Consider the following 13,615-nt stretch of genomic DNA (forward strand, 5'->3'; position numbering starts at 1 on the left):
TTCTACACATCGCAACCCTCCCCCCTTGCCTAAGCACCCCCATTGCCTATGCACTTCTTGTCCCTTGATGGGCAATGAGGAGTTAGTTTCTTGGCATAAAATGAGTTCACCTTCTCCTGAAGATTGCCAGCTTTCTCAATAAAACTATCTTTTCTTTTACCCAACACTTGTCTCTCAATATTGAATTTTTGAGCAATGAGCAGCTGAACCTGGGTTGAGTAACAATTTTAGTTTTTTAAATTTGCTAAGACTTGTTTTGTGATCTATCATATTATCAACACTGGGGAATGTTCCCTCTGCACTTGAGCATAATGTGTATTCTGCTACTGTGGGATGGAATGCTCAATTTGTTTCTGTAAGGTGTACTTGGTATAAAGTCCAAAGTTTCCCTATGGATTTTTTTATCTAAATTGTCTACTCATTGCTGAAAGTGGGGCATTAAATTGCCCTTGTATTATTGTGCTCTTTTTCTTTTATTTGCCTTTCTGGCTTGTTAGTATTTGTTTAATATATTTAGGTACTCAAACACTCTCTTCCAACAACACAAGAGAAGACTCTATACATGGACATCACCAGATGGTCAACACCGAAATCAGATTGATTATATTCTTTGCAGCCAAAGATGGAGAAGCTCTATGCAGTCAGCAAAAACAAGACCAGGAGCTGACTGTGGCTTAGACCATGAACTCCTTATCGCCAAATTCAGACTTAAATTGAATAAAGTAGGGAAAACCACTAGACCATTCAGGTATGACTTAAATCAAATCCCTTATGATTATACAGTGGAAGTGAGAAATAGATTTAAGGGCCTAGATCTGATAGATAGAGTGCCTGATGAACTATGGAATGAGGTTCGTGACATTGTACAGGAGACAGGGATCAAGACCATCCCCATGGAAAAGAAATGCAAAAAAGCAAAATGGCTGTCTGGGGAGGCCTTACAAATAGCTGTGCAAAGAAGAGAAGTGAAAAGCAAAGGAGAAAAGGAAAGATATAAACATCTGAATGCAGAGTTCCAAAGAACAGCAAGAAGAGATAAGAAAGCCTTCTTCAGTGATCAATGCAAAGAAGTAGAAGAAAACAACAGAATGGGAAAGACTAGGGATCTCTACAAGAAAATCAGAGATACCAAAGGAACATTTCATGCAAAGATGAGCTCGATAAAGGACAGAAATGGTATGGACCTACCAGAAGCAGAAGATATTAAGAAGAGATGGCAAGAATACACAGAAGAACTGTACAAAAAAGATCTTCACAACCCGGATAATCACGATGGTGTGATCACTGACCTAGAGCCAGACATCCTGGAATGTGAAGTCAAGTGGGCCTTAGAAAGCATCACTACGAACAAAGCTAGTGGAGGTGATGGAATTCCAGTGGAGCTACTTCAAATCCTGAAAGATGATGCTGTGAAAGTGCTGCATTCAATATGCCAGCAAATTTGGAAAACTCAGCAGTGGCCATAGGACTGGAAAACGTCAGTTTTCATTCCAATCCCAAGAAAGGCAATGCCAAAGAATGCACAAACTACCACACAATTGCACTCATCTCACACGCTAGTAAAGCAATGCTCAAAATTCTCCAAGCCAGGGTTCAGCAATATGTGAACCGTGAACTTCCTGATGTTCAAGCTGGTTTTAGAAAAGGCAGAGGAACGAGAGATCAAATTGCCAACATCCGCTGGATCATGGAAAAAGCAAGAGAGTTCCAGAAAAACATCTATTTCTGCTTTATTTACTATGCCAAAGCCTTTGACTGCGTGGTCACAATAAACTGTGGAAAATTCTGAAAGAGATGGGAATACCAGACCACCTGATCTGCCTGTTGAGAAATTTGTATGCAGGTCAGGAAGCAACAGTTAGAACTGGACATGGAACAACAGACTGGTTCCAAATAGGAAAAGGAGTATATCAAGGCTGTATATTGTCACCCTGTTTATTTAACTTATATGCAGAGTACATCATGAGAAACGCTGGACTGGAAGAAACACAAGCTGGAATCAAGACTGCCGGGAGAAATATCAATAACCTCAGATATGCAAATGACACCACCCTTATGGCAGAAAGTGAAAAGGAACTCAAAAGCCTCTTGATGAAAGTGAAAGAGGAGAGTGAAAAAGTTGGCTTAAAGCTCAACATACAGAAAACGAAGATCATAGCATCCAGTCCCACCACTTCATGGGAAATAGATGGGGAAACAGTGGAAACAGTGTCAGACTTTATTTTGCGGGGCTCCAAAATCACTGCAGATGGTGACTGCAGCCATGAAATTAAAAGGTGCTTACTCCTTGAAAGGAAAGTTATGACCAACCTAGATAGCATGTTCAAAAGCAGAGACATTACTTTGCCAACAAAGGTCCATCTAGTCAAGGCTATGGTTTTTCCTGTGGTCATGTATGGATGTGAGAGTTGGACTGTGAAGAAGGCTGAGCACCGAAGAATTGATGCTTTTGAACTGTGGTGTTGGAGAAGACTCTTGAGAGTCCCTTGGACTGCAAGAAGATCCAACTAGTCCATTCTGAAGGAGATCAGCCCTGGGATTTCTTTGGAAGGAATGATGCTCAAGCTGAAACTCCAGTACTTTGGCCACCTCATGCGAAGAGTTGACTCACTGGAAAAGACTCTGATGCTGGGAGGGATTGGGGGCAGGAGGGGAAGGGGACGACAGAGGATGAGATGGCTGGAGGGCATCACTGACTCGATGGACGTGAGTCTGGGTGAACTCCGGGAGTTGGTGATGGACAGGGAGGCCTGGCGTGCTGCGATTCATGGGGTCACAAAGAGGCGGACACAACTGAGCGACTGATCTGATCTGATCTGATGTTGAGTGTATACATATTTATAATGGTTCAGTATTGATTGACTACTTTACATAATGACCTTCTCTGTCTCTTATTCCCATTGTTGACTTAAAGTCTATTTTATCTGATGCAAATATAGCTACATGTACTGACTTTTGGTTTCCATTTGCACATTAGTATCTTTTTCCATTCCTTCATTTTAAGCCTATTCTTCAGGTTTAAATGAGTCCGTTGTAGGCAACATAGTTATTTTAAAATCCATTCAACCATTCTCAGCTTTTTTATTGGAAAATTCAAGCCACTTATGTTCAAAGCATTATTAATAGGTGTGGGCATGCATGCTCAGTCATGTCCGATTCTTTGTGATCCTATGGAATGTAGCTTGCCAGGGTCCTCTATTCATGGGGCTTTCCAGGCAAGAATACTGGAATGGGTTGCTATTTCCTTCTTCAGGGGATCTTCTCTACCCAGAGATCAAACCCGCAACTCCTGTGTCTCCTTCACTGCAGGTGGATTCTTTACCACTGAGCTATCAGGGAAGCCCCATCAATAGGTAAGGATCTTCCCAATCCAGGGATCGAATCCAGGTCTCAATATCTGGGTTGGGAGGATCCCCTGAAGAAGGGAAAGGCTACCCACTCCAGTATTCTGGCCTAGAGAATTCCATGGACTGTATAGTCCTGGGGTCGCAAAGAGTCAGACACGACTGAGCGACTTACACACACTTTACTAATGCAATCTTATGTTTTTCTGGCTCTTTTGTATTTCCCTAATTTCTTTCTTCCTCTTTTGTTTTCTTCAGTTGTGAATTGATAATTTCCTGTGGTGGTTTGCTTTGATTCTCATCACTTTATCTTTTGTGAATATACTATATATTTTTGTTTTGTGGTTACATTGGTACATAGATAAAATATCTTAAATATTACAGTCTCTTTTACACTGATAATTTTCCTTGATTACATACAAAAACTCTACCTTTTTGCTTTCCCCTTATAAATTTTGATGTCATACTTTACTTCTTTTCATATTGCTTATTCATCAACAAATTATTGTAGCTGTTATTTTGAATATTCCTGTCATTTAACTCTTACAATAGAGATAGGTGGTTAATACACCAACATATTATAGGGTTAGAGTATTCTAAATCTGACTATATAATTATATTTACAAGTGTGTATTATAGTTTTATATGTTTTCATGTCACCAATTAGCTTTCTTTCATTTAAACTTGAAGAACTCCTTTCAACATTTCATGAAAGGCAGGTATATTGATGATGAATTCCCTCAGTTTTCTTTTGTCTGGGAAACCATTTCTTCTTCATTTCTTAATGTTAACTAATACTTAATAAAGTGCTCTTGGTTGGCATTTATTTCCTTCAGCACTTTGTATGTATCATTCCACTCTCTTCTGGCCTGTAATTTTTCTATGTATCATTCTCTCCTGGCCTGAAAAATCTGCTAAAAGCCTTATATGGGTTTCCTTGTAGGTAAAAAATTTTTTTTTTCTATTGCTGCTTTTAGGTTTTCTTTTTCTTTGATTCTTGACAGTTTTATTATGGTTTGTCTGGGAAAGGATCCCTTTAAGTTTAATGGGTTTATTTTATTTGGTGATTCATTGCTATCTTTTTATTGTTTTTTTTTATGTTTGGGTTGAGAATTTTCTTGTCCTTGATATGACATTTGGTTTTTTGAGTGAAATGTGGACATTTTGTGTATTATGACAGCCTGTATTTTAAGACATTTTTAGGTACAATTTACACAACATACAATTTAAAAAATTACAGTGTTCAATTCAGTCACTTTTAGTATATTTGTAATATTTGGACAATCATCACCAAAATCAACTTTAGAATATTTTTATAATTTCCAAAGAAAATCTATGCCATTTATCTTTCACCTTCTATTTCCCTCCGTAGCACTAAGCAACCACTAGTCTACATTCTCTCTATATAGATTTTCACATTTTAGTTATGAGGTAGAATTGTAATCATACAATATTTCCTGCAAAGATATCTTTCAAAAATGAAAGCAAAATAAGAACACTCCTAATAAAGCACCATATGACCCAGAAATCCCACTCTTAGGCATATAACTTGAGGAAACCAAAATTGAAAAAAACACATGTATCCCATTGTTCATTGAAACACTATTTACAATAACTAGAACATGGAAGCAACCTAGATGTCCATTAACAGATGAATGGATAAAGAAGTTGTGGTACATATACACAATGGAATATTACTCAGCCATAAGAAGGAATGTATTTGAGTCAGTTCTAATGAGATGGATGAACCTAGAGCCTATTATACATAGTGAAGTAAGTCAGAAAGAGAAAGATAAATATTGTATAAAGTTATGACCAACCTAGATAGCATATTCAAAAGCAGAGACATTACTTTGCCAACAAACTTCCATCTAGTCAAGGCTATGGTTTTTCCTGTGGTCATGTATGGATGTGAGAGTTGGACTGTGAAGAAGGCTGAGCGCCGAAGAATTGATGCTTTTGAACTGTGGTGTTGGAGAAGACTCTTGAGAGTCCCTTGGACTGCAAGGAGATCCAACCAGTCCATTCTGAAGGAGATCAGCCCTGGGATTTCTTTGGAAGGAATGATGCTCAAGCTGAAACTCCAGTACTTTGGCCACCTCATGCAAAGAGTTGACTCATTGGAAAAGACTCTGATGCTGGGAGGGATTGGGGGCAGGACGAGAAGGGGACGACAGAGGATGAGATGGCTGGATGGCATCACTGACTCGATGGACGTGCGTTTGAGTGAACTCCGGGAGTTGGTGATGGACAGGGAGGCCTGGCCTGCTGCGATTCATGGGGTCGCTAAGAGTCGGACACAACTGAGCTACTGAACTGAACTGAACTGAACGCATATATACACAATCTAGAAAAATGGTATTGAAGAATTTATTTGCAGGGCAACAATGGAGAAACAGACATAGAGAATAGACTTATGGACATGGAGAGAGGGGAGGAAAGGATGAGATGTATGGAGAGAGTAACATGGAAACTTATGTTACCATATGTGAAATAGATAGCTAATGGGAATTTGCTGTATGTCTCAGGAAACTCAAACAGGGGCTGTGTATCAACCTAGAGGGGTGGGATGGGGAGGGAGATGGGAGGGAGGTTCAAAAGGGAGGGGACAAATGTATACCTCTGGGTAATTCATATTGAGGTTTGACAGAAAACAACAGAATTTTGTAAAGCAATTATCTTTCAATTAAAAATAAATTTTAAAAGAACATTCCTAGATAAAACTAATTTAATTATTTCCTAGCATACTCACCTTATAAAAAATACTAAAGAAATTTCTTCACAATGAAAGAAAGTGACTTCAGATAGTAATTTGAATCCACATGAAAAAACGAAGACTACTGACAAAAGCAATTGTGTAATTATAAACGATAACTTAAATGAGTATTTCTTTCTCAAGATTGCTTTAGCTATTCAGGGTCTTTTGCGTCTCCATACATATTTTCAGATTTTTTGATCTAGATCTGTGAAAAGTGCCATTGGTAATTTGATAGGGATTGCAATGAATCTGTAGATTTTCTTGGGTTCAGTTCAGTTCAGTCACTCAGTCACGTCCGACCCTTTGCGACCCTGTGAATTGCAGTACACCAGGCCTCCTTGTCCATCACCAACTCCCGGAGTTCACTCAAACGCATGTCCATCAAGAATGGATCTTGTTGGGAATGTAAATTGATACAGCCAATATAGGAAGAGTATGGAGGTTCCTTAAAAAACTAAAACTCGAGCTACCAAATAATCCAGCAATCCCACTCATGGGCATATATCTGGAGAAAAACATGGTTCAAAAGGATACATGCATCCAATATTCATTGCACCACTGTTTAAAATAGCCAGAACATGGAAGTAACCTAAATGTACATTGGCAGATGAATGGATAAAGAACATATACATATATACAATGCAATATCACTCAGCCATTAAAAAGAATGAAATAACAACATTTGCAGCATCATGGACGGACCTGGTGATTATCATGCTAAGTAAAGTAAGTCAGACAAAGACAAATATCATATGATATCTCTTATAAGCAGAATCTAAAAATATTGATAGAAATGAATTTATTTATAAAGCAAAATCACACAGACTTAGAGAATGAATTTATGGTTCCAGGAGGAAGGATGCAGGGGAGGAGCAGATTGGGAGTTTGGGACTGACATGTACACACCTCTATATTTAAAATAAGTAACCAACAAAGACCTACTGTTAAAAACATCAGAGAAAGAGAGAAAAATGTGTATTTTTTTTGATGTGATTTAAAAACAGTAATAGTGTACGTGTGTGCATGCAAAGTCTCTTCAGTCGTGTCCAACTCTTTGTGACCCCATGGACTATAGCCCGCCAGGCTCCTCTGTCCGTGGTATTCTCCAGGCCAGAATACTGGGGTGGATTGCCATGCCCTCCTCCAGGGGATTTTACTGATCCAGGGGTCAAATCCATGTCCCTTACGTCTCCTGCATTGGCAGTGGGTTCTTTACCACTAGCACCACCTGGGAAGCGATGTGCATATACTAATAATTGTATCATTGGCTTGATAGTGCATAAAATATAATATTTGGTCAATAATAGCACAGAAGATGTGGGTTGAGTCAAGCTATGTTGTCTAAAAAATGGATCTTACGTAAATCTCCTGTTTTAGCTGGCTTTTTCTGACCACAGCTCCAGCAGAAGGAAGGACGCAGCCTTACTTTTGCCAAATGGAGTTAGAAGTCTCAATTCCTCAACTATTCTACATTTCAACTGGAGAGATGTGAGCTCCTCATTATTTCTGGGTAGACATGAAGTTTCTGGTTCCCTACTATGCTTCTACTAATGCCTCCTGGGCTGAGAATATAGTTTTTCTCTCTTCACATGGCCTCTGCTGATATCAAAGGACATGAGAAGTGTAGTTATTGCTTAGCAATTTTGAAAGTTATTCTCCCCCTAGGCATCTGCTGCCATCACCTAAGTGGGAAAGAAGAGAGATACTTCATTTTTAAGAGGTGAGAGCGGAAATCTAGGTTATCTTTATGGTCTACACTGACACCATGTGGAAAGAGTGACTCATTACAGTGTGGAGGGTATAAGTTTTATGCTTCATACTTGGCCTTTTTTCACAATCCTCTTTCTATCCCCCCCTCCACCCCCCACCCACCCAAAACTTGTTACAACCTTCAAAAGGTTTAAGTCTGGGCTGTTGGTATTTGCTGATATGGAAGTGGGCAGTGCCATTTTTTTGAATGGTGTTTAGCTGAAGTAGTGAAATTATTGTCTAAAAGTTCTATACCTTATTAGCCTAACTTATCTTGATTTTTTTAAAAATTGAAGTATAATTGATTTATAATACTGTGTTAGTTTCAGATATACAGAATTGGTGATTCAGTTATTTTTCTTATTATATTCCATTATGAAAGTGAAAGTGTTAGTTGCTCAGTCATACCTAACTCTTTGCGACCCCAAAGGAGCCCGCTAGGCTCCTCTATCCATGGAATTCTCCAGGCAAGAATACTGGAGTGGGTAGCCATTCCCTTCTCCAGGGGATCCTCCCAACCCAGGGATCGAACCTGGGTCTCCTGCATTGTGGACAGATTCTTTACCTTCTGAGCCACAAGGGAAGCCCCCATATTCCATTATAGGCTATTGCAAGATATTGAACATAATTCTGTGTGCTGTATGGTAAATCCTTGTTGCTCATATATTTTATGTACAGTAGTTTGTTTCCGTTAATCCTATACTCTTAATTTGTCCCTCCCCCGTCTCTCTCCCCTTTGTTTACCATAAATTTGTTTTCTATGTCTGTGAGTCTGTTTCTATTTTGTATATAGATTTATTTGTATTATTTCTTAGATTGCTTATGTAAGTGATATCATATTGTATTTGTCTTTCCCTGTCTGACTTACTTCACCAAATATAATAGTTTCTAATTTATCCATGTTGCTGCCAATGGCAACATTTCATTTTTTTGAAGTATAGTTGATTTATAGTATTGTGTTTGTTTCAAGTGTACAGCAAAGTGATTCAGATCTATCTAGATATATTTGTGTTTTTCTGACTTTCTTCACTAAGTATAATATACTCTAAGTTCATCCATGTTGTTGCAAATGGCAATATTTCATCTTTTTATAACAGTAATATTTTGTTGTAAATATGTACTATGTCTTCTTAAGCCAATCCTCTATTGATGGACATTAGGGTTATTTCCATGTCTTGGTTACTGTAAATAGTGCTTCTATGAACATTGGGGTGCATGTGTTTTTTTAAATTGAAGTTTTTATATCTTCTAGATATGCAGGAGTAGAATTGCACAATCACAAGATAGCTCTATTTTTAGTTTTAAAGGAAACCCCATACTGTTCTGAGAGGGTAACAGGCAGGAAGGCCAGGAGTCTCCAAACGGAGGAATTAGGCTGCAAGCGTCAGGCATTTTTTTATCTCTTCCTTAAGCGGCAGGAGGAAACAAACTCTCTATGGAACTGTTTTCTTCTTAAGCTATACTAATGAAACTATGTATTTGCTTTGGAATTTGCCTTTCTTCAAAATGATTCCACCTAAGACTAACTTTTTTTCTTTGCTCAAACCTTGGGCTGATAATAGCTCAACAAAGCAGTATTCATATCAACTGTTTTATGGCTGGGGGGATGACACACCTTGTGCCATCCTATCTCAAAAATGCATATTGTGGAGAGGGGCCTGGTGAAACTCCTTCAGCCTTGAGATGTCTCTCTTATCTGATTAATAGCTTTCTAAGGCAATGGCCCCCCACTCCGGTACTCTTGCCTGGAAAAATCCCATGGATGGAGGAGCCTGGAAGGCTGCAGTCTATGGGGTCGCTGAGGGTCGGATATGACTGAAGGTCTTCACTTTCGCTTTTCACTTTCATGCATTGGAGAAGGAAATGGCAACCCACTCCAGTGTTCTTGCCTGGAGAATCCCAGGGAGCGGGGAACCTGGTGGGCTGCCTTCTATGGGGTCGCACAGAGTCGGACACGACTGAAGTGACTTAGCAGCAACAGACATAAAATGGCTTGTTAAAACTAGCAAGAGGGGGCACTCTCCATCCCCCTTCTGATGTCTATGTCAGAACCTTTCTCTGTCCCTTTTCATACTTTAATAAAACTGTGCTACACAAAAGCTCTTGAGTGCTCAAGCCTGGTCCCTGATCCTGAAGCTAAATCTTTTTCTTTGGAGATCACGAATCCGACATCATTCACCATAAGCTATCAGTTTTCCACAGTGGCTACACCAATTTACACGCCAGCCAACAGTGTCAGTGGTTTCTTTTATCTCTATATCCTTCCCAGCATTGACTAATTGTACACTTTTTGATGATAGCCATTCTTACTGGTGTGAGATGATACTTCATTGTATTTTTGAATTGCATTTCTCGAATAACTGGTGGTGTTGAACATATTTTCATGTGCACGTTGGTCATCTGTATGTCTTCTTTAGAGAAATATCTATAGGTCTTCTGCCCATTCTTTGATTGGATTGTTTGCTTTTTTAATATTGAGTTGTATGAACTTTTGTGTATTTGGGATATTAGCCCCTTGTTATTTGCATCATTTGTAAATATTTTCTCCCAGTCCATAGGTTGTCTTTTTGTTTTATTAATGGTTTACTTTACTGTGCAAAAACTTTTACGTCCGATTAGGTCCCATTTGTTTATTTTTGCTTTTATTTCTTTTGCTTTGGGAGACTGACCTAAGAAAATATTGCTACTATTTATATCAAAGATTGTTTTGCTTATGTTCTCTTCTAGGAGTTTTATGCTGTTATGTCCTATATTTAGGTCTTTACCATTTTGAGGTAATTTTTATATATGGTGTGAGGGAGTGTTCTAATTTTATTGATCTCCATGTAGCTGTCCAGGTTTCCCAGGCCACTTGTTGAGGAGACTGTCTTTTCTCCATTGTATATTCTTGCTGCCTTTAAGTTAATTGACCCTAGGTGTGTGGGTTTATTTCTGGGCTCTCTATTCTGTTACATTGGTCTCCATGTATATTTTTGTGCCAATACCACATTGTTTAGATTACTGCAGCTTTGTAGAATAGTCTGAAGAATGGAAGGGTTATACCCCTAGCTTTGTTTTTTTTTTTTTTTTTTCTCATGATTACTTGGTATATTCAGGGACTTTTGTTATTCCATATAAATTCTAGGATTATTTTTTCCAATTCTATGAAACATGTCCTGGGTATTTTGATATGGATTGCATTAAATCTATTGATTGCTTTGGGTAGTACAGACATTTAAACAATATTAATCCTTCTAATACAAGAGCACAAGATATATTTTCATTTTTTGAATCATCTTCAATTTCCTTTATCAATATTTTATAGTTTTCAGCACATACATCTTTCACCTCCTTGTTTTTTCCTAGGTGTTTTTTAGTGTAATTTTAAACAGGATAGTTTTCTTTTTACTTTCCCTTTATGATATTTATTTCTGTATGTTAATGTTGTATCCTGCTACCTTTCTCAATTCATTTATTAGCTCTAAGTATTTTTGGGTGGAGCTTTTTAGAGTCTATATGTGAAGTATCATGTCATATGCACATGATGACAGTTTTGCCTCTTCTTTTGCAATTTGAATATCTTTCATTTATTTTTCTTCTCTGATTGTTGTGGCTAGGACTTCCAATATTATGTTCAATAAAAGTAATGAGCATGGGTTTTTGTCTTGTTCCTGAATTTAATAGAAAGTCTTTCCCTTTTTTACCATTGAGTATGATGTTGGCTGTGGGTCTGAGATAAATGGGCATAATAATGTTGAGATATGTTCCCTCTAGACTCTAATTTTCCCATTTTGATGATTTACTCATGACCAAAATTCATGAGTAAATGTTTAATGTTGTTCAAATGCTTTTTCTGTGCCTATAGAGATGATCATGTGCTTTTTGTCTTTTGTTTGTTTTTGTTAATGTGGTGTATAACATTGTTTGAAATGCTTATGATGAGCCATCCTTGTGACCCTAGAATAAATCTCACTTGATCATGGTGTATGATTCTTTTTATGTATTGTTGAATTCAGTTGTTCTTCCCTGGTGGCTCAGCTGGTGAAGAATACGACTGCAATGTGGGAGATCTGAGTTTGATCCCTGGGTTGGGAAGATCCCCTGCAGAAGGGAAAGGCTACCCACTCCAGTATTCTGGCCTGGAGAATTCTATGGACTGTATAGTCCATAGGGTCACAAAGAGGCAGACATGACTGAGTGACTCTCACTTCACTGGCCTGTAATTTTCTTTTCTTTTCTTTCTTTCTTTCTTTTTTTTTTTTTTTTTTGTGTAGTGTGTTTGTCTGGTTTTGGTACAAGGGTGATGGTTGCTTCATAGAATGACTTTGGGAATGTTTCCTCCTTTTCAGTCTTTCGGGATGGTTTCAAAGGGTAGGTATGAGTTTTTCTTTGCATATATAGTAGAATTCCCCAGTGAAGCCATCAGGTCCTAGAGTTTTGTTTGCAAGGATTTTTTTTTTCTTTTTCATTACAGACTTTATTTCACTTCTAGTGGCCAGTCTGTTCCCCTTGTCTGTTTCTTCTTGGTTCAATTTTGACAGTCTATATGTTCCTAGAAACTTGTCTGTTTATTGTAGGTTGTTCAGTCTGTTGGCATATAACTTTATATCATTCTCTTATTATTTTTCTTTGCATTTGTGGTATCAGTTGTTATTTCTTCTCTTTTTAGAGAATATTTATTTATTTGGCTCTGTTGGGTCTCAGCTGCGTCATGTGGGATCTTTCATTGTAGGGCACAGACTCTAGTTATGGCACATGCAGTCTGTAGTTGCAGTGCATGAACTCCAGAGCATGTGGGTTTCAGTTGTTGTGGCACTGTTCCATGGCATGTGGTATCTTAGTTCCCTGATCAGAGATTAGAACCTGTGACCCTTGCATTGCAAGGTTGATTCATAACCACTGGAAAACCATGGAAGTCCTTCTTTCATTACTTATTTTATTTGGGTACTTACTCTTTTTCTTGGTGAACCTGGGTGGAAGTTTGTTGACTTTTTTAATCTTTAAAAAAAAAAAAAAAAAAACCTCTTGGTTTTATTGATCTTTTCTATGTTTTAAAAATCTGTATTTTTAAATTATTCATTTATTTTTGACTGTGCTGGGGTCTTCATGGCTGCACTGGGTCTTTGTTGCTACATGTGGGCTTTCTCTAGTTGTGGAGAGTAGGGACTAGTTTCTAGTTGTGCTGCATGGGCTTCTCATTGAAGTGGCTTCTCTTGTGGAGCAAAGACTCTAGGCGCATGGGCTTCAGTAGTTGTAGCACATGGGCCATAGGTCATGGGCTCAGTAATTGTGGCCCAGGGGCTTAATTGCCCCATAGCATGTGGAATCTTTTCCAGAGTAAGGACTGAACCTGTGTCTCCTGCATTGGCAGGCGGATTCTAAACCACTGGACCACCATGGAAGTCCCTCTTCTCTTTCAGTTCTTAATTTATTTGAGTCCTCACTGTTTTTCTTGTTGAGCCTGGCTAGACGTTTGTCAACTTTTTTATCTTTGAAAAATAAGCAGCTCTTGGTTTTATTGACATTTTCTATGTTTAAAAAAAAAAATCTCGATTTTCTTTATTTCCTCTCTAATCTTTATTATTTCCTTCTTTCTGTTGCCTTTAGGTTTTGTTTGATTTTTTCGTAATTGTTTTAGGTGATAGCCCTCTGTTTTATACTCAGTTTTGTCTGATATGAACTTTCTTACTCCTGCACTCTTGTCATTTCCATTTGTATGAAATATTTTTCCATTCCCTCACTTTTAATCTGTTTGTGTCTGTCGCCCTGAATTGAGTCTCTTGTA

Source organism: Bubalus kerabau, chromosome X, assembly GCF_029407905.1.
Source record: "Bubalus kerabau isolate K-KA32 ecotype Philippines breed swamp buffalo chromosome X, PCC_UOA_SB_1v2, whole genome shotgun sequence".
Lineage (NCBI taxonomy): Eukaryota > Metazoa > Chordata > Mammalia > Artiodactyla > Bovidae > Bubalus > Bubalus kerabau.